Below are 24,192 nucleotides of genomic sequence, written 5' to 3' on the forward strand. Positions count from 1 at the left end.
TTATAAGCCAATAAAAGACATTTTTATCCTTAATTTTTTAGATGTTAATAATTATAAAATTGATTATAAGCTGAATATTAAAACTTGGCACGAACAGAACGACTTATGCATTTTACAGCATATATTTAAATGATATATCAGCCAACACTATCTCTTACTATTATCCGGTAGTAAACATTAGACAGAATGGATAAGTACTACGTAGTCTATCTTCATTAGTAATTTAATTAACATAACAGAACTGATGTTATTTAATTATAGAATTTCACCGAGCAACCTTTGTACAATTCCCAGTCGAAAATTTCTGTTTGGTGGAGAGGTTTCATGTGAGAAAGATGTACTCCTCAATAGATATCCGCCAAGCAGTTCCGCCCTTGGCTTATTTATAAGCGTTTGAGAGTGGATAGCAGGGTTAGACGCATCCGCCCTCTGGTAGTGGCGACTCCATACAGCGGCAGACGGTCTCGTCTGCAGCTCTGTGATACACGTGCGGTTCATAGCCACTGGCAAACTCTGTGTTTCTTAACTGGGTGGTGGGGAATCACGTGATTACCATCCCTACCTGCCCATGGTGAAAACCACTATAAGTGACATTCTATCCGACTGGTCCAAATTGCCTGTGCGTAATACAAGTCGTCAGTCCCGCTCCTGGAAGTAGTAGCATCAACTGCAGAACCCGTTTAGGTAAGTTACATTAAGTTTTGCATTAAATTCTCTTTCTTCATCGCGTTAATACGCTAAAATCGTGGATAAAAATAACGATTTTACATCTTTAACCTCCATTCAAAAGTCGATAGATAATAATACACTGAACTATATTGGTGGGGATTACGATTAGACATTATTAGGTTTCATAAGTAAGCATTTTGGGTTACATCTTAAGTATGTGATGTAGAGATTTATCTGTTATATTGATACTAAGGACAAAAGTATGAATGGAATATATCTGAATATATTTATATATATATATATTTTTTTAGACAATTTCTGTTTTGTAGATTTTGACAATTTGAAACCAGTTGTGGGAAACTTTGAAAAATCCTTTAGACTCTTTCTTGTCAGAATTTCGAGTGATCGCCAGATGGTTTAAGTGCATCATTTTCCGATACCTTGTGTACACGAGTAACTGTATGAATCAATATTATACAAAGTGTATTCATCATTATTTGACAGATTAATATTATAAAAGAATGTTTAACAGAATTAGATCTATGTTAATTAAATTTTTAAAATATTTAATTTTTATGATTTTTTATTATTTTATTTTAATTTGCATTTATAGTCAATCGAGATACACTTAATCATTATTTTTACTTGAAAAGATATCGTAAAACGTCTTTATATATTTTTAAAAACATATCAGATTTTCTTGTGAAATTCATGCAATATAATCATAATCTGAATCAAGTTAATTATACAACTACAACTAATTATTAGTGAAATTCTCAAATACCTTCAATTATGTTCATAATTATATTTACTGTGTAAGTTAACCTACATTTTTGAAACTTAAATCATTGATTAAACTTGAATTTTGAATTTTGCGTTGTAGAATACAATAATTTTCAATAAAAATTATATATATAATTAAATTTAAACCTCTATAAATCAATTTATTCATACATAAAATGCTATTAACATAAATGCACCATTTTTTAATTTAAAATTTAATTTTTATTATTGAAAATTAAATTAGAAAATAGATCAAATATATTTGCATAATAATAAATAATAAATTAAGTAGTTGATTAATTAAATTTTTTTATTTAAATTAAAATTAATTAATTTACAATAAACAATGTCATCTCACTGTAGTTGAGAATACTTCAGAAAATCTTAATTTTTATTATATATTTTTACTTAATTGTAAAGAAAACAAAATGACACAAGAAACACCGTGCTATTTTTATTGAAAATTTTCCAACAAGATCAACGTTGTTTTAGAAAGTGATAACGATTTTATGACAAACAATGATGCGTTTATAAGACAAAAATATCTTTTAAATTTGAATGATAATAGAGTGTGTAGGTTAAATTCATTTAGACAATAAAAAATCTTTCTCGCCATTTACCAACAAGAGAAACAGTCTCATGTTATAGCCCTATTAATTCCCATAGAGATTATAAAGTGAAATACCGAATACAAACTATTGGGTCCTAAGCTATTACTTAGTCAAAAACAAAGTGCCTTTCACTTTACTACTTGAAGACAAGACACGTTTAAGTCTGGCAACATTGTCATTTTATTTTACTGCCTATCGTTGATGTTATGTCTTCGACAAGAAGTACTATTCATCTAAATTCAACGGAATTGAAAATTGTTTCCGTTTTATCTTACAAGCCACGATTTATTCTGTTTAATGATAGAAAAGCAACGAATTTTTAGACGTAGAATTTTTAAAAGCCAAGGAGATATTCTAACAATTTTATTCTATTTCCTGCCATCTGATAATTACTTCACAATGTTTGTGTAAGATATTAATACTAAATTAAATTGACGATTTAATGAATTAGCTTATTTATTAACCAGCATATCTTTTAATTTACTAGCATTATGCTTAACTGAGTTGTTATTATATAGTTTATGCAAAAATGTTTTAAATACTATTAATAATTTATATATCAGATGTAATGATGCTTTTGCAGTTAATCTGAAATATAAGAAGCAGTTGCAGAAACTGTGAGAAAAACAGTTGATTATTAAATTTTATTGCTTATATATACATACATACATATATATATATATATATATTGAACGAATAATTGAATCTATTCTTTGAAATTAATCCTTATTTCCTAAGAAATTGATTTATCGTAGAATATTATATCTATATACTTTTAAAAGAATTAAATTATTTGCATAAAGTTTCAGATAAAAAAGTTGATTAATAATTTTATAATTCTAACTTTTACTGCTGTTATAAGTTCTATAAAGATTATTTTTATATTACTTCTTTGAAACCGTGTTTTGTTGATTGTTGGACTATGAACCCAAAGTTGAGTTTTAATTAAACACTTGGCTTTATTTCCATCTTTATTTAGTTGAAATCAAACTAAATAAAGATGAAAATAAAGCCAAGTGTTTAATTAAAACTCAACTTTGGGTTCATAGTTCTATAAAGATATAAAATGTAGAAAATTAGCAATTACAGCGTATTGAACTTCAGCTGATTATACCACTATAAAAAAATCAATGTATTATTTAAAAAAAATGTAAAAAATTCTGCTTATAATTCCGAATTTCCTGAAACTAGGTGATAATTAAGTCAAGTTGATTCAATTCACAGATTTTCTTAATAAATTAGCATTTAAATAGGGAAACTCAATGGCACCCATCTTATTTATAGTATTGCATATAATCGAGAAACAACGATCACGAGATTACTATTATCACCTAACATCGGTTAACTTTGCTATTCCATTATCGAAAGCCACCTTAGGGTGTTCCCAGGCGAATTTCTAGACTGGACTCTTGTTAATTAAGATAGGCCACTTGACCATCTTACAGTCCTCCCTTAGGCAATGACTTCGGTGAAATTATTCCAACATCGATTTTTGTCTCTCGCTCTGGCATAGCTTGACACATTCTACCTTGATGGCACCTAATTAGTGGGAATGAAAAGACAGGAAATGAGAAAGGACACCCCGGTCCTAATTTAATTCATTTGAACGTAAAGGATAATTACGTGCATACAGCGGCGTATTCCTCCAGCTCTTCTTTCAGAGACGTTCGACGACCAAGAAGTGAAATTTTACCCTCGGGACAGATTGAGGGAAAGGAAGTATGATCTGTAAACACGTCTATTTGTATAAAGGTACTTTAAATTTTTCCATTAATAAATAGGTTACCGCTTACCTCTCGTCTTAAGGCGGCACCAAATCAAAAATCATTCATTAATACATACCGTAATTAAAACATTTAATTATAATTATTTTAATAATCTACTTTAGGTTTAAGCACCCTATAGTAATCTAACTTGTCGCTCGGAGGATTTCAATCCAAGTGTAATTTGTCATTGATGAAAATCAGATGAGTGGAAATTTAATGATCGAGGGGTGATAGTTACTTCTGTTTCTTCCATAACGATCAAGTTCTCCTAATAGCACTCTACATATGCGGTCTGTGGTCAATAGCTGAAGTTGCATTTCATTAATCGGTAAAACACAGGTGGCACAAACTATAATCTGATATACTTCCTTAACGGCTGCATCTGTAGCTAGATAAAAAGCCACCTTGGCTTGCCTTCTGATTAAAACTTATATTTATTATTTAATAAATAAGTAACGGAGAATAATTTTTCATATATCCGTGAAAGTTTTCCGGATTTTATAAATATATTTACTGCTTCGTTTCGCTTCAATAATTAATGATTACAGTAATTATTAATTAAGGTTTTTGTCAGAGATTATTAGCTTATTCAAATCGCATTTCTATTAAATGTTAAATTCAAGAATGGTGCAATGTTTAGGATAGACCTATTAAAACAAACAATTACTAACTAGCAAAACAGTTAGGAAAGCTTACTGTTTCGCTGTTAAAGCATAGGAAATAGGTTGACGCTCGGAAGGAAAGTGAAAAAAGGAAATTTGATACTTACCGAGAGCAATGGAATCTCTTCATTTCACCACAAAACATTCTTCTTTGAAGATGACGATGAACAAGACGGCATTTCAGAAAGAGGAGAGGTTAACAAGACGTACTTCTATTTCCTATTTTGATCGACTCGTCGACTATTGATGGCAAAGCTGTTACTTCTTTTCCCTTAACACCATCCGTAGAAAATATCGACTGCGGAGTTTGGCTGGCTAATGGAATACCGTTGTCAATCAGTCAAATTTTCGCAAAGAGCCATTATGTTCGTTTCCAAGTTACTTTATTACTATAAAGTAGATCGTGTTTCCAAGATGGATCTCTCCATTATATCGAAGAATCCTAGAAATTATATTTTATTTTTGTAATTTGAATAGTTTGCATTTCTATTCATCTTACTTTCCTATTCTCTTCCAAAATAGAACGACTTGTACTGTACTTCTAGTAGAAATTTTCTAAATAAAAAATTGATTTTTATATTTTTATGTCATTCTCAACTTACATTAGAATCAGCCGAATTGATAAAATGCTTATTATCAATACCCATTTACCGTATTATCCTTTTTTCTGCGAAAGAATAACTTAGAAAATGTGATTTTAGCTTACTGTCTCTCTTTTCTGGCATCTTGTTGTATAATCTGCAAATTCCTTTCAAAAGGAGATTCAATAAATCATCTAATCACTTGTTGCTGTGTCGTTCGAAGAGATATAACCTCTTTACACATAGCTTTACCTCGCTCGTTTAAAATAATCGATAAGTTGGTGGACTATCATGCAAGATTGCATGCTTTTCGTGATTTTTCATGCTGACCAGTCTTTCAAAACCGTTTAATTGAAGATTAACAATGAAAGAGTAAGAAATTTAATACTTTTTTTCATATCTATACATTCCGTAAAACATTTTAATTAAAATGCCATTATAAAAAATATAGTTTTTGGTAATTCATCTACTCTTCAAAATCAAATTTGTAATATACATTTTTTTTTTAATCGTGTAATTAAATGGATATTTATAAAAACTTACACCAGACTATTACTTCGTAATGGAAGGAAAAAACAAAACAGAAAAAGATGAGGTTGTACAATACAATTTCTTTCCACCTACATAAAAAGCTAAAAGGAAATAAAAACTACTTTTAACATTGGTATAAATATATTTTTATATTTGTTTTTAGCTACATATTTGCTTAGTGTCATTCTGTGCCATTATATAACTCAAAAATGAGAAATTTAAATCGTGTTGTATGTTAATGAGACAAACATATTTTTGTGGATGCGATAAATGTTCTAGAATAAAACTAGTTAATTAACATGACTTACCATTCTTCATGTGTTTAATAATCCTTTCGTTAATTATAGCAAACATGCCAATGTTTTTTTTTTATATAACACACATGAAAGAACCTAAATTAGTATATTTTATTGTTGTAAAAAATACAAGTAGTAGTGGGATATTTACACAGAAGATAATGAATAAGACCAAGTAAAAATTAATTGATTTATGTTGTTTATAAGACGTAATGTTAATTTTCTTTTCGGTGGTTTCTATATATTTCGTTATCAGATAATCTAGTTTTCGTTAATAAATATTATACGAAGCGAATTGTAATTAATATATGCATTAGATTCTTTATCATTATTAATACTTACTACGCTTCCTCTTTCAAAAGTAAACTATTCTTTGTCCTTGCTCGATTCAAAACAATTTTCAAAACAAAGAGTTTTAAAATTTTCTTTTGCCATTTATTGTCATATCTATACTTTATAAGGATATCAAAATATCTCTTTTCGATATTTTAGTACTAATATTTTATACTAGGTTGATATTATCACCTGTTAGTTGCCATAAAAACGTAATATAATGTCATACTTTTACGTTTTATTAGTCTACCTTGTTAGATTAAACGAGGTCGTTATCGTTTTGATAACAATATTAAATATATTCTACGTCACACAAAATTTGGAAAAATTTTTAAATAAAATTTTAAAATAATTCACGTCGCTTATTTAAATAAAATTAACTTTATAATTATACGGGAATTATTCATGGATAAACTGATCTTGAATTTTGTAATTTTTTTTTAAAAAAAAAAAAACATGATTTTTTGAATATAATTAAAATCAAAAATTCTGCAGTGAAAATAATAAATAAAATGGAAAGATAATGTATTATTTTCTCGAGAAGAATGCAATTAAAAGAAAACAAAAATCTTAGAACATAAAATGACAGTTTAATAAATATATTTTATACACGAAAACATAAATCAGGAAAAAAATGACAATTCTATTCCACATTAAATCCTATTTTATGAATGTAATTATTTATTATTTTGAGCTAAAAGTGCGAATTTTTACAGTCTAATCAATTATACTTTAAGCGATCGTTTCAAATTATATATAAATAGCTTATCTTAAAATATATTTTGTTTTATAAAAGTCATTTATATTCTTACAATAAATAAATAAGAAAAATTATTGTATTAGATTTAATATATTCAAAAAAATTATTGTAGCAGTGGGCTTTGTATCTTAGTTTAGTATAAGTAATCTGGCTACTTCATATATTAAAGTCAGATAATGTCATACGAATTATTATCTTTTTTTTAAAAAAAATTGATGGATTATATATTTCGAGTTTCCATGTATTACAATGTTTAAATAAGACAGTTTTATCTTTTATAAAATGATAACTGTAAGAATTATCGCCTCCTATTTTAAATCAGACGTTTGAAGAAGTTTTATATCAGATTTTTCTTTGCAGTCGTTTCCTTAATCGATTAAACTTGGGAGATTCTCTCTTAGCTGATAAAGTATTCATTAAATTGGAAAAAATGTCGAACACTTAGTCTTATATTTTAACTTCAAAATGATAAAAAAATGTACTTTATTTTCGATTAAAACGTGGGATATTTTATTAAGATATAACTTTCAAATTAAAATCAATAATTTATTTGAGAGATTTCTTTAAAAATTTCATCGAATAACCATTTATAAAACAAAATATTTAAAGCCTAAGATGCAGTCTAATATTCAGAATATACACATGTTAATAAATAAAAATAAATATAGATTTATTTAATAAAATTTACATAAGAATTTAACTGATACATCATCTAAACGTTTAGACATTCTATAAAAGTTATTCCGTTTAACTTTGGGATAATATAAACTGTCAAACCTGTTCTTAAATAGTATTAATATAAAATTTTGATAAATATTTTATTTTATTTATTATAAACTTTATATTAAATTATAAAACAAAAGAAGAAAAAAGTTAAGATTTACGAAATCATTTCAGCTTTTATATATTTTATGATAAACAAATACTATAAAACTACAGTTGAGCTCCCATGTGGGAGTGTTTCGTGGCAAAAATGTTTCTTTTAAATTCAAAACAGTTGTTTAACGTCAGCTATTGCATATCTTTTATGTGAAACAATGCTTCATTGAATAACTATACCACGGGATCGACTTATACGTAAAGCGCTGATACCAGAATGATATTGATCGACAGTACATAGATTCATGAGCACTCATTAATTATGAAAACAAAAATAAAGTTACTTTGTAAGAAATATCAAAAGAATAAAAATTTTAGAATATTTGAAGTATTTTCTCGAGAGAATATTTTATTTTCTTTATTAAATAATTTTTATAACAAAAAATGACTTTGGACTATTTAAAAAATGATCAATAAGTTTTATAATATTTTATTTATAAGATACAAACATACTTCTTTATTTCTAGAATATATTTCTAGAATTCTTACTTTAGTGGATTTATTTTTTCTTTCCTTTCTAAAACATATTCATCCTAATTTTGAATTTAATTACATTTTACGAAAATTTATAATTGTTTGAAACTTTAATCAGGTAAAAAGGGAATAATTAGGATTATTTGTTTATTTAAGTATAAACAATTTACTGCTCTCGTTTTAATATATAACTACACATACATTATACTTTATTAATACCAAAGGGCTTGGAATTATTATGACTCATTCCTTATATATATTCCATGTTTTTAAATTTCGTGATTATGATAATTTCGTACGAAAAATTATTAAGATACCAAAATGTTTTTAAACTGAAATGTCTTTTTTCAAAATTTCTATTTAAATTTTACTTTGCGTAATCAGATCAAAAGCATTCGCTTTATCCATTTAGAAAAGTAAATCTGTTTGTTAAGATCAACGAAGATAAGAAAAATAAGATTAATAATTCCTTTTTTGTGTTTAAGATTTAAATAAAAAGCCACTTAATATCGCAAATAATTTCTTTAAAGTTTATTTTAATATTTAAAAATATTATAAATTATTAAGATGTTTTAGATTCGTTTAGAAAGGAAATTAATTTAATTTAAATGTTTTTTCAACTAATTAAAAAAATATTTTCTCAAAATCAACATGTAAACATTTAAAGAATCTAGTAAAAGATAATAAAACATATCAGAATTGAATTATAAATATAAAATAGTTCTGTTAATTACAACGATAAGTTTCGAAGCTAAAATAACACTTTTTTTACATTAAAATAAAATAAAATAAAATTTTATCTATAAGGATTATCTTATATACAATTAATTATTTTAATAAATTCATTTTTATAGAACATTAAATAACAGTATATAAACATAACTATTTATCAAATTATAAAGGTTTTCTTTTTATATTTTCATGCATCAGTCTCCAATAATTCATTTAACTAATTTTATTATATTTATTTCATACTAGATAGAAGTAAAAGGTACGTTTTTAAATTTAATACCTTATTGATTTATGATATACAGTAAACTTTTAGAAATTTTATTAAAGAAAGAAGCAAATATTATAAAAAGTTTTGAGAAGGGATTCTTACCAGGAAAATTAGAAAATGTTGACTAACATTAAAAATTAAATAAATTAGTAACTTGATCAAATTATACTTGAAAGATATATCTTGCATATCTTACTTTATTTTAAAGAATATATTAAGATTATATTATCTAGTATTTGCAAAAAGCTTAGCTTGCATTACGTGTAAATGAGTTAATCAATCCAGATTAATTCGTTTGATTTTCATGAATTAATTATAATAAAATTTAATATTTTAACTTTAATTATATTTAATTTTATAAGTTCTTTGAGGGAATATATACAATAATTTTATAGTAATTGTTGCACCTTTTCCAGGTATTAAAATGATTTTAATTATTAAGAGGTAAATACTTTTTCGTAAAAGCCTATTTTCAGTTTATTCTATAAATTTTAATGATTTAGATAGAAAAGTAAATATAAATATTTTCTAATTTGTTATTTATATTTTACTTTATATAACATGAAAATTGTTAGTTAGATAATTATGAGAAAAATCAATAAATTTATGTTTTCTAGTTATTATTTACGTGTTAAGATTACGTATAAAGTTTATATCAATTAATTAAAATTTTAATAATATATAAAAATGAACGCAAAGTAGTATTTCATGCTAACGAAATTATTGTTTCTATTTTTTCCCTTACTTAGTAAATTTTAAACATTAATATTGCATTATATAGAATATGTGAGATTGTAGTATATTAAAGTTTCTGCATCGAGGAAAATATTATTTAATTTTAATTAAATAAGAGAAATTTTAATTAATATCCTTAAGAGCTTATAAATTTTAATTAAAGTTAGGTTATAACTTTGTATAATACATATACGTGAATGAATAAATAAATATAGTAAACTCTTATGTCCTCATTTCGTTTCAATACCAAGTCCTCTTTGAGAGTTTGGAAGGAGAAGAGCAATTTTTACAAAGTTTTAATTTGCATGTTATTATTTTTCCACAAGGAGTACTGAGAAATTTTTTTTTACAAAATATAACTTACCTTCCTGCCTCTTGCCTCTTTATATCATAAAATTTGCTCATAAGAAAGGATGCTTTATTCGCCTTAAAATAAAGTATTCGGTTAATTAACAATTAACTTTAAAAGCTGCTTTAAATTAGTAATATTAATTGGAGTATTTTATTTATATTATACATTATAAAATAAGTGTGTAATAAGTAATAGAAATGACCTCTCAGTTAATTTTTTTAATGTTTCATCTAAAGCACAGTTTGATACTGTGAGATTGTCTAGATAAGATCATTTTCATACTAATTGATTACACACAAATTATACTCGCATTAAGTATGGATATTAACCTGTAAGTAAACAAAATTGTTTTTATATATCTTAATTATAACGAAACTTTAATTATAATTAATTTATAATTAAATTTACGGTAACATTTTAAGGAAAATGGTGTGCATTTAGTACTAGTCGATGACAAATATAACGTTATTTTATTTTATTTCTTATTTTTTTGCTAATGCACTAAATAAATCTTTTCAAAAAGTATTAGAATAAGCCATCAAACTGACACCTGTACACGATGCATTCCCGCATTATTTTTAAATATTTTCAACAAAAGTATTTGTCGAAGGTCAAGATGTTGACGTTCGGAATATATTTTGGGATTGTAGAATGCCTAAGTGAAACGTTAGTGCTTGACAGTTTAAGCCGATTGGGTTGACGATTCAAAATTCAACCACGCATGCGTTTTAAGAGAGTCATTGTTTACAAACAGAACCAAAAAAGTATCAAGAGACAATGCTTTATGTGAAGTGCGTGTGAAATGGCTTCATCTCTTCACCCCTTTACATCTCAATCGTTTTAAAGCATAATGTTCCGCTTTACTTCACATACGTCAAAACTAATGTCCCCTTAATATGTTTAACTCCTCATTCAGTACCTAACGATATACAGATAATCCTTGATTTAAATCCTCAATCCTATCAATTCTAATTAAATTCTTTCTCTACTGAAATCATTTAAAATATTCGGTAACATTATTTTCTCGATCAAAATACGAGTTAAAATACAGTAACAATTTATAATATTTAATACAAACTTTATCTATAATTTCAGCAAGGAATATAATTTAGTCGTATTAGCTCTTCTAAGCTATTGCTTAAATAATATATTTTATAAAAATTAATGATAATTATATTTAAAATCTTAATTGTTATAACAATTCTTTATAAAAAAAATAAAAAAAATTAAACATTTACCAAATTAATTTATTTTGTTTTATAAAACTAATTATTTAAATGTTTGTTGTTTATTATTTCTTAATTAAATATATTACACGCGAAAATAAACATAAAAAGCCAATAAGCGAAGTAACGAGCGAAATGTGATGTTAATGTTATATAACGATTGCTTATATTAAAATTTTGCGTTATTAAAAATTGTTATTTTTATAAAACGAAACAAAGATTTTTATTGGCTTAATATTATTGATTTAATTATATATAGTCGAAAACCCACAGAAATTCTATTGAGATTGGTCTGTCCCAGATACGTCAGCAGTGGCACGTTATCCTATGGGCAAAAGAGGGAAATTCCCTGGGGCATCAAACTAATCTTTTATAAGAATATATTTCTCCTCGAAACATTCCCCCGAAGAAAAATGTCAACATTATACATGGGACCTTCTAATTTAAATTTGCTTGAACCCCACGAAGCTATAACGCGCCACTGTATGTCGGGTCCTGTATCTCATCACCCAGCCTCCCTCATTGTAGGTCTAACCAAATCAATGATGGGAATGATTGAAAAGATCCTTTTAGACTCAGAGAACATTGAAAAATTTTTTTAAAATATATATATATTTTTTTTAAATAAAAATTTTATTCAAAGTAACAAAACGCAAAGTTTTCTGAAGTTACAATTCAAAGTAGATATTTACAAAATAATATTTTTAACATTTAATTGAGTTATTTAATTTTAGTTATCGTGATATTCTGTTTGCAATAAGTAAATAGCAAAGAAGCCACCGGCAAACCGGTAAAAACATGAAAGAAAAAAACACCAACTATGTAATCGATGTCATCTTTCGTCATTCGACTTCTTAAATACAATTTTTTTATATCTAAAAAAATTGCTATTTATACATTATTTACAGCAAAAATTTAAATTCGGATCAATAACATTTAAGATGCAGTATCGGTCGCAACAACATCTTAATTGATATAAGCATACACTACAGAAACCAATGGACAAACCGGTAAAAATGTTAAGATCTTGTCTAATCGATGTCAACTTTCCGCACTGACTGTTCTGATTCCACACAATAGACTCGTTTCTATTGTGACGTCGACAATGGTCGACAAGTATGACGTAAAGAGCTAATTACCGGCAGATCGAACTGAAAAGAGGCAAAAAGTAACGTAACGAGTTTAGGGTAACTCTTTGCCAATTAGGAGAATCTAAACATATAATGCGAAAAAAGTCGTGATAGACAAATATTTATTTTATTGCCCTTAATACTTCCTTTTTCCCCCTTTATTCCTTCCTGTATTAGTCTACAAACACATTCATTATCTTAATGTGAGAAATTGTTATTTCAAAAGATTAATAACAAGAAAAAACTCAATTATTTGAACGTTTGCAAAAATTTTCTTGGTCTTAGCTTCTGTTTTATTTATTCTCTATAACGTATTAACATTCAAAATAAAAATACTTTAAAAAATTATATGCTGTAACTTATATAAATATTCGGTCTAATTAAATTATGTAGCCTAATCTTTAATGGAATTTTCTTTTAAAATTAAATAATTTAATGTTTTATTTTGTAAAATTTTAAATATTTCTCAAAATTATACCAAAAAATATTATATATAAGTTATAAGTTAAATACAAAATCCATTAAAAGATATTGTTAATTTTATTTAAATTAATTTGCTAATTTGTTTTTTATATATTGGTACAAAACTATTAAAATTACATTAGAATTTCCAGTTTTTAAAGTTAATTAATAACTTAATTTTACTGTTCCTTTATTTCGATAATAAAATACACTGTTTTGAATACTTATTTGAATAAATTTATAAAAATAAATTGTTATTTATTTACATTTTTCTTAGTCTACGTTATAAATTATTCGACTTTTTGGAATAAACCTTAAAAAATATGAACCCCAAGTTTATTGCTGTTATTAAACGGCTTCGATAAAAGGTTAAATAAAATTCTATTTATTGTAATTGTTATGAGTATCCATATCAGTGCTTAAAACGGGTTTTGTTATCTTTAAATTTCTCAATTTTACTTACTCTCTTGAGCATCTAGAAAGAGATATTCGTATAACCTCAGTAGAATATCACATTAGTCGGATCACTGTCTTCTGGCAATCTATCACCATGTTGTGTGTGTCCGAGCAATGTGACAAATTTCTCGGCAAGTCAATGTGATTGATGGTGGTTAGATCTTGTGTCTCATTCCACTCTTAGCACTTAAGTATGTTATCCATATCAACAGACTTCCACAACTTTAGAGACTGTATTTAACATACATAGTATCGGAAGTATCGAGATAAATTACCATATACCGCTTGTGTAAAGTTGTTGTAAAGACTCTTCTTATTTAAATTATACATTCATTAATATGAATCGAGCTCTTAAAATTGCAAACTAGGTCCTTGTCAACTTTCAATTGGTTAATTTTCCAATATAAATAAATGAATCAATTTTTATCATAAAAAATTCAATAACGCTTCGGGCATAAATAACAATATTTTATATTATTTTGTTTATCAGAAAGATCTTCTAATAATAAAAAGTAGTAATAAAAATTTTTAAATGTAAATAATTCGTTTCTATTTTCAATGGGATGAAGAATTATATACAAATAAACTTTTATTTTTAATTAATAACATCATTAGAGAAGATGCATATTCATCAAAATGATAAAATCAAAACAATCTGCGATGCTTATAACAATAATACCTTCAAAGCAAACTGAGTTTTAAATTTTTTAAATAGTTATTACAATTTATATTATTTAAAATTTAGCCGATTACTGTATTACTATTACTATTATTATTATTATTATTATTATTATTAATTGACAAAATTATGTTAAACATCATTACATATAGATAGTACTATTTGTATTAACGTGTAGCACGTAAAAATAATATTTTTGATTATATTGGCATATAAATTTCTGCAAAAAAACGAGTTATTCAAAAAATTGATCAAGGCTAAATCTTGTAAACAACCGATTTCATTCCTTTCAGACATGAATGATTGAAACTCCACACCACATTATTCACATTTAGATCCTGAATTGTTGTCTCTATGGTGCCATCCATCGTCACCTACGATAGATAAATTTATACCTGTCGTCTTCAATCGTTTCTCCAATATCCAAGAATTGAAAGATTTTATGCACTTTTGACCTTCTTTGTTTACAAAAACTAGAGCAACATAAGGATTTCCAACTTGTTTTTGTAATGCATGAAGGATATTTATAATATATAGTAAATAAATATTATATAGATTTTCTTACAGAAACTTACAGAAGCAGACAGTCTTATATTTATTGCAAAAAAATTATAATACAATAATAAAATAACTGAGCAATTATATTTTAAAAATTACGTATTTACATTCTTTTTATGAATGAATGAATTAGCAATTTCTTAATGAATTAAATATCTTGAGAATCTTTTACCACTCGTTGTATTTAATTTGTTTAAATTTATTATTATTGTTGTTGTTATTATTAAGCTATAAAAATATTAAGTAAATAAAATAAATAAATTATTTATTACACAGTAAGAAATTTGTTTATACATTAGAAAAATTTATATAATTATAGGATAAAATATAAAAGTAAATGAACATAATTATGTTATTAAATTGTGTAATATTAAGAATTCATTTAAAAAATAATTTTATTTATTTTATTAATTTTTCTATTGTAATGAAAAACTATAAATATTATTTTTATTATTAATTTTCATTAATGCATGATATTAAAATTAAGAGTTAATAAAAATTAATATTAAATAATACTAATACAAATACTATTAGAATTAACATTTATTTTATTTGCTTAATTAATTAATAAAATTGATAATGTAAAAAATATTTTATTTACAGAAAGATTAAATATAATTATATACTATAATTATTTTGTTCAAATAATAAAACTACTATTGCATTAAAAGAAATGCATGACAAATATCATATCAAATTAAGATTTCACATTTGTTGTAATTATATATTATGAATTTTTAAAAGTTAATCATACAAATTTAATTTTTTTAAAGTTAAAATATAACCACAACTTTTATTTCTTTGGAAAATAATTACATGTAAAATTAATTTTTAAATAAAATATTTAATAATTTTTTAAAGATTTTTATTTAAAGAAAAACATATTTTAATTTATATCCCAAATATTATTATATAATCTTAAAAATCAAAAGAGAAATTCGGATTTATTTTGGTATTTTAAGCGTTGATAATACAACTTTAGAAAATGAATTGATAAAAGAATGAAATTGCTCTGACGATTAATAACGAAGTGAAACTGTAATTTCAGCATCTTAGCTCAACTATATTAAATTCCTAGATGAACTATGATTTTTACCAATATCTTATAAAGCAAGAACTTTAGTGATTTCCATGTAAACATATTAGACAGACGATAAGGAAACTCAGCAGCAACTGAGTAATAATTAAGTCGCACAGTTGACTGACTGCTTTTCATCTATTCCCTGGGGAACTGCCATATGTCCCGTTTGTTTACCCAACCTTCAATTACACATTTCATTTTCGCTGCTGCCAAAACGTCGACTTAAATCCACAACTGAAATTATACAATGTGAAATAATCGCCAGTTTCGCCGAGCACTTTCTCTCTCCTTCAGGCTTCTAATAGCTTTCTGAATATAATATGAAAGCATCATTCAGTGGTTCAACTCCTTCTCTTCATTTCTTCAAATAAATGCCGCGTTTTAAAATGTTGATTTATTTACTCTATGACTGCAAATTTGAATATCTAGAAAAAATAAAATCAAAAATTTTTCGAGATTTACTCAATTCAAATTTTACTTTATTTTATTTATTTTTTCCTCCCTGAAGAAATATTTTACTATATAAAAATCTTCGAAAAACATTAAATAGAATTTTTATGTATGATATTCAACTAGTGCAATAAAGTTACTAGAACGGTTTATCTTATAGTAAAATAATAATAATAAATACTTTATTTTTTCCTATTTTAATTATTTCTAATCAGTTGTTTATACGATAAATTAGCAATTAATGCATTGTTTTCAAAATACTGTATAATATATAATATGTTATTTAATTTTATAACCTAGTAAAACGGATCAATATGTACAGTACAACATTAATGCTTATAACAATAATATTAAATACTATTTTTATTAATTAAAGGACGTAAGTGTAGATTAAATTTACTTTGTTTCAAATTGTTATAAGCAACAAAGTAATAACGATTGTTTAGAGTTTTTGAAGCGATCTAGATAATAATGAAAATGAAAAGGTTGATCGATTCTACTCTATGGAAGATATTTTTGAAAATTCAGTTTTGAAGAACGTCTCATCTTTGGCCCCATATTTCGCAGTAACTGTCAAAAGTTATCTTCGGATGAGCCGATAAAGTTAGATAAGAAAATGCGTCATTGCAATGCGCAGTTGTTATTTAACAGTTTCTCCCCTAACATTTTGAGATCTCATTATTCATTTTCCAATAATCCAATTGCCTTCAGAAAGAGAAATTATGAATAAAATTACTATTTTCTACCGCAAAAAAAAAAATGAAAATAAAAATAGGTCAATAAATGGCTAAGAATTGCCTAAAACTAAGAAGAAAATGGTAGGAAAAAAAAGAAAAACGTAACAGATATGAAAATTAAAATCATAAATTTTTCTGAACTTATTTCGATCTTTCGTGTTTATCTTAGCATTGACGTCACAATACTGTATACTCGATATTTTAAATAATGATTTAAGGATAAGAGTTTGTAACTTTAATCTCTTTTAAAAGTGTTTACTAAAATTACTTTCCTTCTTGTGATATTTTCATTACATTTAAGTCGGTTAATCCATATTAAAAATTTGGATTTACTTAATAATTTAAACACTTCTTAATTATCTTTTAAAAAGCAAAAATAATGAATATAATAATAATTATTATATTTTTAATTGCAAGATAAAATAATAAGCCTGTTTTCTATAGCAGGAAAGAAATTTTAAATTCTATTTTTACCTTTTTTTATTTGTGGATGAAAGAGATGAGAATGGTGATAATATAAAGAATATAATTACAAGCAGATGTAGCATTTCGGTATCTAATAAAAGATATCTGATGGAATTCCCATTATATAGATATAGAATAATGATCACTGACTTAAACGAAATTAACAGTTGATACTATTTTCAGTAAGGAATTGCTAATGTGGTTTCCATGTTCGACTGACCTTGGCATCAGCCTTTATAAAGATTTCTAAGAAGATTCAGTTCGCCTAATTACAAATTTAAAGAAAAAAATCGAATTCTTGCCAGACGGTGAATATTATTGAGTTATTTTTATTTTATTTTTTATATTTTAACTGAAAAATTTGCTCTTTTGAAATATTCGATTCAGGTTTATTTTTTCAATCTTCGTACAAATAAACTCATAATATATTATTATTTAAAAGACAGAACGTGTTAATATTATATTTATAAATATAATTAATTACCCTATTATGCAAAGAATAGAAGATATTGTAATTATGCATACATTTTATCTTCTTTATATTTTCCTCCACATCATTTCCTGTTTACCTCCTGTCTTTTATGCGAAGGAAGAATATTTATATCTTGTAGCCGAGCACATTAGTTTGCATAAATCGGACAGTAAAAGTGTCACAAGATCAGTAGAGTGTGATGTACTCAATAGTGGATTTACATTTGAATCAAGGCAAAATGCATGCTTCTAAACAGTTGGAGACAATTCTGCTTTAAATAACCTAGAAACTCAGATTCTGTCATCAGAAAAGTCTTTGATACAGAAGAGTACGTGGTGATTTGAGATTTGGAGGAAAAGCATTCAAGGATTCGCAAGCGGCAAACATGGCTTCATACATCTTTCCAGTTGTCACGAAGAATTTCCAAAAGAGCGTAATTCTATCACGATGAGCGTGAAAGCTCTCGTGACTGTAGGCACATTTCTAAAAATTTATTATGTGATAACAGGATCAACTTCAGAACGTTAGATAGTATTTTGTAAGTTTTGAAAATGTTGAGTGATGCATAGCAAGAATATGATAAGCTTAATATTCGTGTATAGCCAACTTTTATCGACTACATAAAAGACGTTTCAGATTGAAATACCCGATAAGAATATCACTTTATTGTATTTATGAATTGTAATAAAATTGTATTCGGTATTCGATATATTAAGAATTCTCGATCGATAATTAACGTTAAAAAATTTAAATTTGGAAACAAAACTAAATTTACTAATAAATTTGGATACTAAACTATTAAATTGCTACTCTCTTTTCTACTGTCTTTGTAGCTGACAGTTACGGGCAGTTAACGGTCTACTTCATTTACTTAGATTCCCTGGACAGCAAAACTAATGCTGAAGATAAGCCACGTTAATTTCTTATATCCTCCTTCAACTTAGAAAAGAGGAAACCGAAAACGTTGGACCTACCTAATGGCCGTAAGCTATTTCTTCGCCGATGGCATATTTTTTAGTCTAGAGCGTGTTTAATTATCGAGATAGAGCAGCCATTACAAGTTTAGAAAAGCAGTCGAGAGATTGATGCTGACACCATCCACGCATTTATCAGATGTGAGTGCATGACCTATTCAGAGTACAGTAAGCTTTTGTGTGTTAATGTCTTTTCTCTGACACTGCCCTATGATAAACATGCCAGAAATAGTTCGATGTTTACCTTAATTCAGCACCTGTTATATGAAGAACAGTAACGAATCTGCATGTATATGGATCATAACTAAGAAAAAAATTATTTATTTCATTCTGTTAATGAAAGAAACCGTTATATATTTTTTCCTCTTTGAAACATTACATCGTTTAATTGCTATTCTTTGTTCTCTCTAAAGAACATCTAACTTTAGACAATTTACAAACTCTAATAATTTTACAAAACTCTAATATGGTTTCGTGAAGGAACTTTCTAAAATTCTAGCAATTATATTTTAGGATTAACAATGTTTAAAATTTGTTTTTCTTGTTAATTTAAAAATATTTCTTTGTAATATTTTTAAAATATAATAAAAGATTCGTTATTAAATTTATCATTTCCATGCAATTGAATTATATTTAACATATTTATATAAAAACTATGTAGTTATTTTCTACAAATTGCACACATATATATAGTTTTTAAAGCATATCAGACTTAACGATCTAAACGAAAGGAAAAAGTAAGGAATCGCAGCAAGAGATAGTTGACGTATCCTAAAGGCTTTTCCTAGACTTGTGAAAGTAGCTGAAGTTTTCTTTAGAAGGTGGATATCTTTCCACATGAATTTCCAAGCTGTAGAATGATATTTTTATGAAGTAATGTTATATACACTACGCTCTGATATACAAATATAGTGTAAGTAACTTTCTACCGAACTTCATATTTGCAGCTTTATATATGAAATTTTATTGCATTTAATTTATTAGAAATGAATAATATACACGTCAAACAAAGCAAAAGTATTGATCTTAATTTAGTTTTTAAATTAATTAAAAAAGAAAGAATTTATGATAATCAAGGAAACATTCGTCTATCGATTTTATTAATTTTTATTAGAGTGTTTGAGTTCTTACGCTTATTAAAAAGAATTTATTTCATTTTAAAATTTATTAAAAATAAAAAGAAATAAATTACTAATATAATTCAAATATAAGACTTAATATAATCGGGTAAAATAAAAATAATAATAAAATAAAAAAAAAGAATAAACTCAAGTTCACATTGCAGTCTCTCCCAGAAATAATATTTCTAGAAGAAATTCTTGGCATATATAGGAGCAATAGCCATTCAATTTCGAGTACGCTGGCTACATATTTGCAAGAAAATTTTGTAGAGGAAGAAAAAGAAGAGGAAAGGTGAATCAAAAGCTGGGATATTATTGCGCTTCTCTATAACCGAATATAAATTGATTCAATATGTTTTCAAAAATATAATAGTAAAGTTAAATTCCATAAAGATCGTTCGAAAAATTGAATATTATTGCTTTGAAAATATAATAATTATAATCAAGTAAGGTATTATTATTATTATTAATGACGTTTACAGATGAGATGAAAATAAAATAAGGAAAGAAACCAAAATACATAATAAAATTTTCGAGTTTTTCTTTGGTAAAATTAAAAAATAAACATTCTTATAAATTTGTGTGTCTTATTTTAACAATACATTTTTTAATATTAATAATAATATTTGAATAATTTAATAATTAAAAAAACTATTATTGATGTCTTTTAATTCTAAATAGAATATATTATACACACAATTTCAATTTAAAAACATTATAATTTAAATTAAATATATCTGTTTACATATTTTTATAAAGTGAAATTACAAAAAATAATATTTTAAATTTAAAAATATTTTGTTCATTTATGTTATATATTCTATAATTGAATAATTAATCCCAGAATTTTATTTAAGATATCGACTGTATTAACTCTCCATTTATTTAATCTAATTTAAGAATCCATATCATCTAATATGCGAATCTGGTGGAAATAATTCCATCAACATAAAATCATTACTTCTATCCAAATGGAATGAATTTGTGATATTAATTCGCTAATAAAGGAAATGAAAATATATTTTCTCTTTCTAATTAACTATTTAGTTTTTAAATTGCATCAGAATGGAAATTGAAATCATGATTAACAATAGGTTTGCTCGAAAGGAATAAATAAAATATTTTCTCTTTTGTACAGCACTTTATCTTTCATTACTCTCTTGTTTCGTTTGAATTTACTGCCACTTGCGTTGATAAAATAATTATAATCTTGTTTATAAGCATAGAATATTTGAAAAAATTAAAATATATCAACAGTTAAATTTATAAATAGTTTCTAAAAAATTGACAATTTATAAAATATTTCTTTTAAAATGAAAATACAATAACTTAACAGATTTTTATTCCAGTATTAATTAAACCTTAAACATTGCGAAAAAAGTTAAAATCAAAAATCAAAATTTAAGTGTAAAATAAACAATTTATTATTGCTAAATATCCTTAGAATGTATCATTGTAATGGATTTTAGATAATAATTAAAATTTGATCAAGGTATGCTTTGCCTATTAGATATGATATTGCATAGTTTAAATGCGTAAAACAACTTGTTGACGTGCGAAACAGTAGTTAGCTGATTCATTCTGACAAGTAATAGGGAGAGATTTCAGATATCCGGCATGTCAAAAGCAAGACAATTACACGCTACATTGTTCTGTCCCTTATTCTGATAATAACCCCGTCAAATATCGTTTCGATTCTCTCAAACAGAGATAATCGAGAACTGTTCCAATGAGTTGCTTTCATTTTCTTCATCTTAGTATTACGAAAGAGAAAAGTCTTTTTCAATTTGTTAAGAAATAAACCTTAGATTTAATTTGATCTACGGATAAAGAACAAAAAAATTGCCTTTAATTCAGAATGTTACTTTTTCATTAAAGTTTTAGAAGTTTGATTTATTAGTAACTTATAGGTATTTTTTAAGTTTATACCCATCTCTTATATAGATTTTTATCTAGATTATTTACTACTGTAAAAAAGATAGAAAAATATATTTAGTTTCGGAAAACAAAACATCTATATTTTAATTAATTATAAGCGATATAAACCGAAATAATTTTAACTTGAAAAATCTATTTAAAGAAGCTTACTTTTAATTAATAAAATTCGGAAGAAATTACACTCTGGTAATTCTAGTAAAATATACTTTTAGATAGAACTAAAAACAAGCAATACAGAAAAAAAAAAAAAAATTCTTTCCCAGAAAATAAGAATGTTTGAATAAGAATGTTTACAAATTCTCATTAAAAATAATTCATTAATAATTGGATAAATGCCTAAGAACATAGATACTTGGTTCATATATTGGGTAGTTATTTTCTTGAACATCTCATCTGAACTTGTCCAGTGGCAAATTTAGAGTCTATGAGCCTTAAGCGAAACAATTTTGGAGAATCTCGTAATGTTTAGTTGAAAAACCTTTAGTTATAATGTTTTTTTTTCATCCTGTTACAAGAGAAAAGACATTTATAGTGATAATTATTATTATTATTATAAGTATATCAAAAAATTTCGTCAAATATTTTAAGATAATTTCATAAATTAATTCACAGGTAGATCAAATAGGCTATGTCATATCTTAAAACTGTTTAAATTTCTATATTTTTTATTAATTTAACCAGCTAAAGTTTAGCTGCTAAACTATTGATTTTTCTGTACATTATGTACAAAATACAGTACGTAAACGGAATATATACACAGTATGTATATTTCTTTACAAATTATTATTTTCTATTTACAACTATTTATTAAAAAGTATAAAAGTTAAAAAATAATTATAAATTTCAAGAAAAATTTCGGAATTTTTATTTTATGATTAAATTTCCAAGTTTTACTTTATGTTCCGTTTACTTTTCTGTTGGTCTTTTTCCTATTTGACTAATTTAAAATCTTTAAACTAATGCTATATTTATAGCATTATTTATATTTATATTAATTAGAGTATTGGTAATGTTTACTCTCTCTTTATAAGATATGTGAAGATGAAAGGAAACGTATAAATTTTTTAAATAATCAATACGAAAATTAACTAAAAATATTATTAGAAATAATTCCATCAAAACTAAGAGCTGTGTTAAATTAAATGAGAAAATACAAATTCATTTATTGATTCGAAAACAATACAATAAAATTAAAATTACATTCCATATTATTATAATTAATTTGATTAAAGAGTTTGAAACAGAAGTATTTTAAAGTATTCCTTTAAAACAAATATTCGTATTGAGTAAAGTTAATAAATTTGATGTAAATTGTCGAAAAAAAAACATAGAATTTTTTTCAAATAAAAAAATGTATTATTATTTTTAAATTAAATTTTAATCTCGAGTTAAACAAGAATTAATTTTAATTGATTTTTTATCAATATTTTCAAATTAATTTATTATTTAATTAGAATTATAAATAAAGGCTACTTATTTTATTCAAGTATTAGATTTGATAATTAAAATTCATTAAAATGGGGTTTTTTTAAATAAAATTTTTATATCATTAAAAAAGTAAGAGAAAGACGTAATTTTATTTTATTTTATAAAGGTTATGTCGAAACAGCGTAAAAAATATTTTTAAAAGGCCAATTTTAAATGAAAAAATGAAATAAAAGAAGATTATAACCCACCACAAAATAATATTAAATTACAATAAAACCTTTATAAACCGTTACTGAATATGTTTGACAGGTTTCCGTTTTGAACAGGTTTTTTTTAAAACAGTTTTGTAGAATTGTTTCCATCTAAGTATATTTCCTTTTTATTCAGGTTCCGTTTTAGACAGGTTTTACTGTATAATATAATTCATAATTAATTATTTTGTAGGCTTATATTGGTATAAATTTGAAAAAATAAACATTAAAATTTTATAAGTCAGTGAAAAATTATAAAAACACTTTTTTCATATCTAGACTTATTACTTAGATTCAAATTAATGAATATTGGTATATGGCAATACATAAGG

At 25.2% G+C, this 24,192-nt stretch overlaps 1 protein-coding gene across 2 annotated transcripts in view; it reads left to right on the plus strand.

Annotated features, from left to right (window-relative positions):
• Positions 1–428: 428 nt before the first annotated feature.
• The window catches only part of LOC136975124 (delta-sarcoglycan-like), a 98,828-nt gene continuing 75,064 nt past the window's right edge, over positions 429–24,192 (plus strand). Inside the window, exons 1-2 of one of the 2 annotated variants that reach the window (XM_067270143.1) lie at positions 429–684; positions 17,860–17,984. The gene's annotated coding sequence lies outside the window, so the exon portion shown is untranslated. The remainder of the gene's footprint in view (positions 685–17,859; positions 17,985–24,192) is intronic. The other variant, XM_067270142.1, reaches the window with a different exon arrangement.

Source organism: Centruroides vittatus, unplaced genomic scaffold (assembly GCF_030686945.1).
Source record: "Centruroides vittatus isolate TY-2023 unplaced genomic scaffold, ASM3068694v2 contig_364, whole genome shotgun sequence".
Classification (NCBI taxonomy): Eukaryota; Metazoa; Arthropoda; class Arachnida; order Scorpiones; family Buthidae; genus Centruroides; species Centruroides vittatus.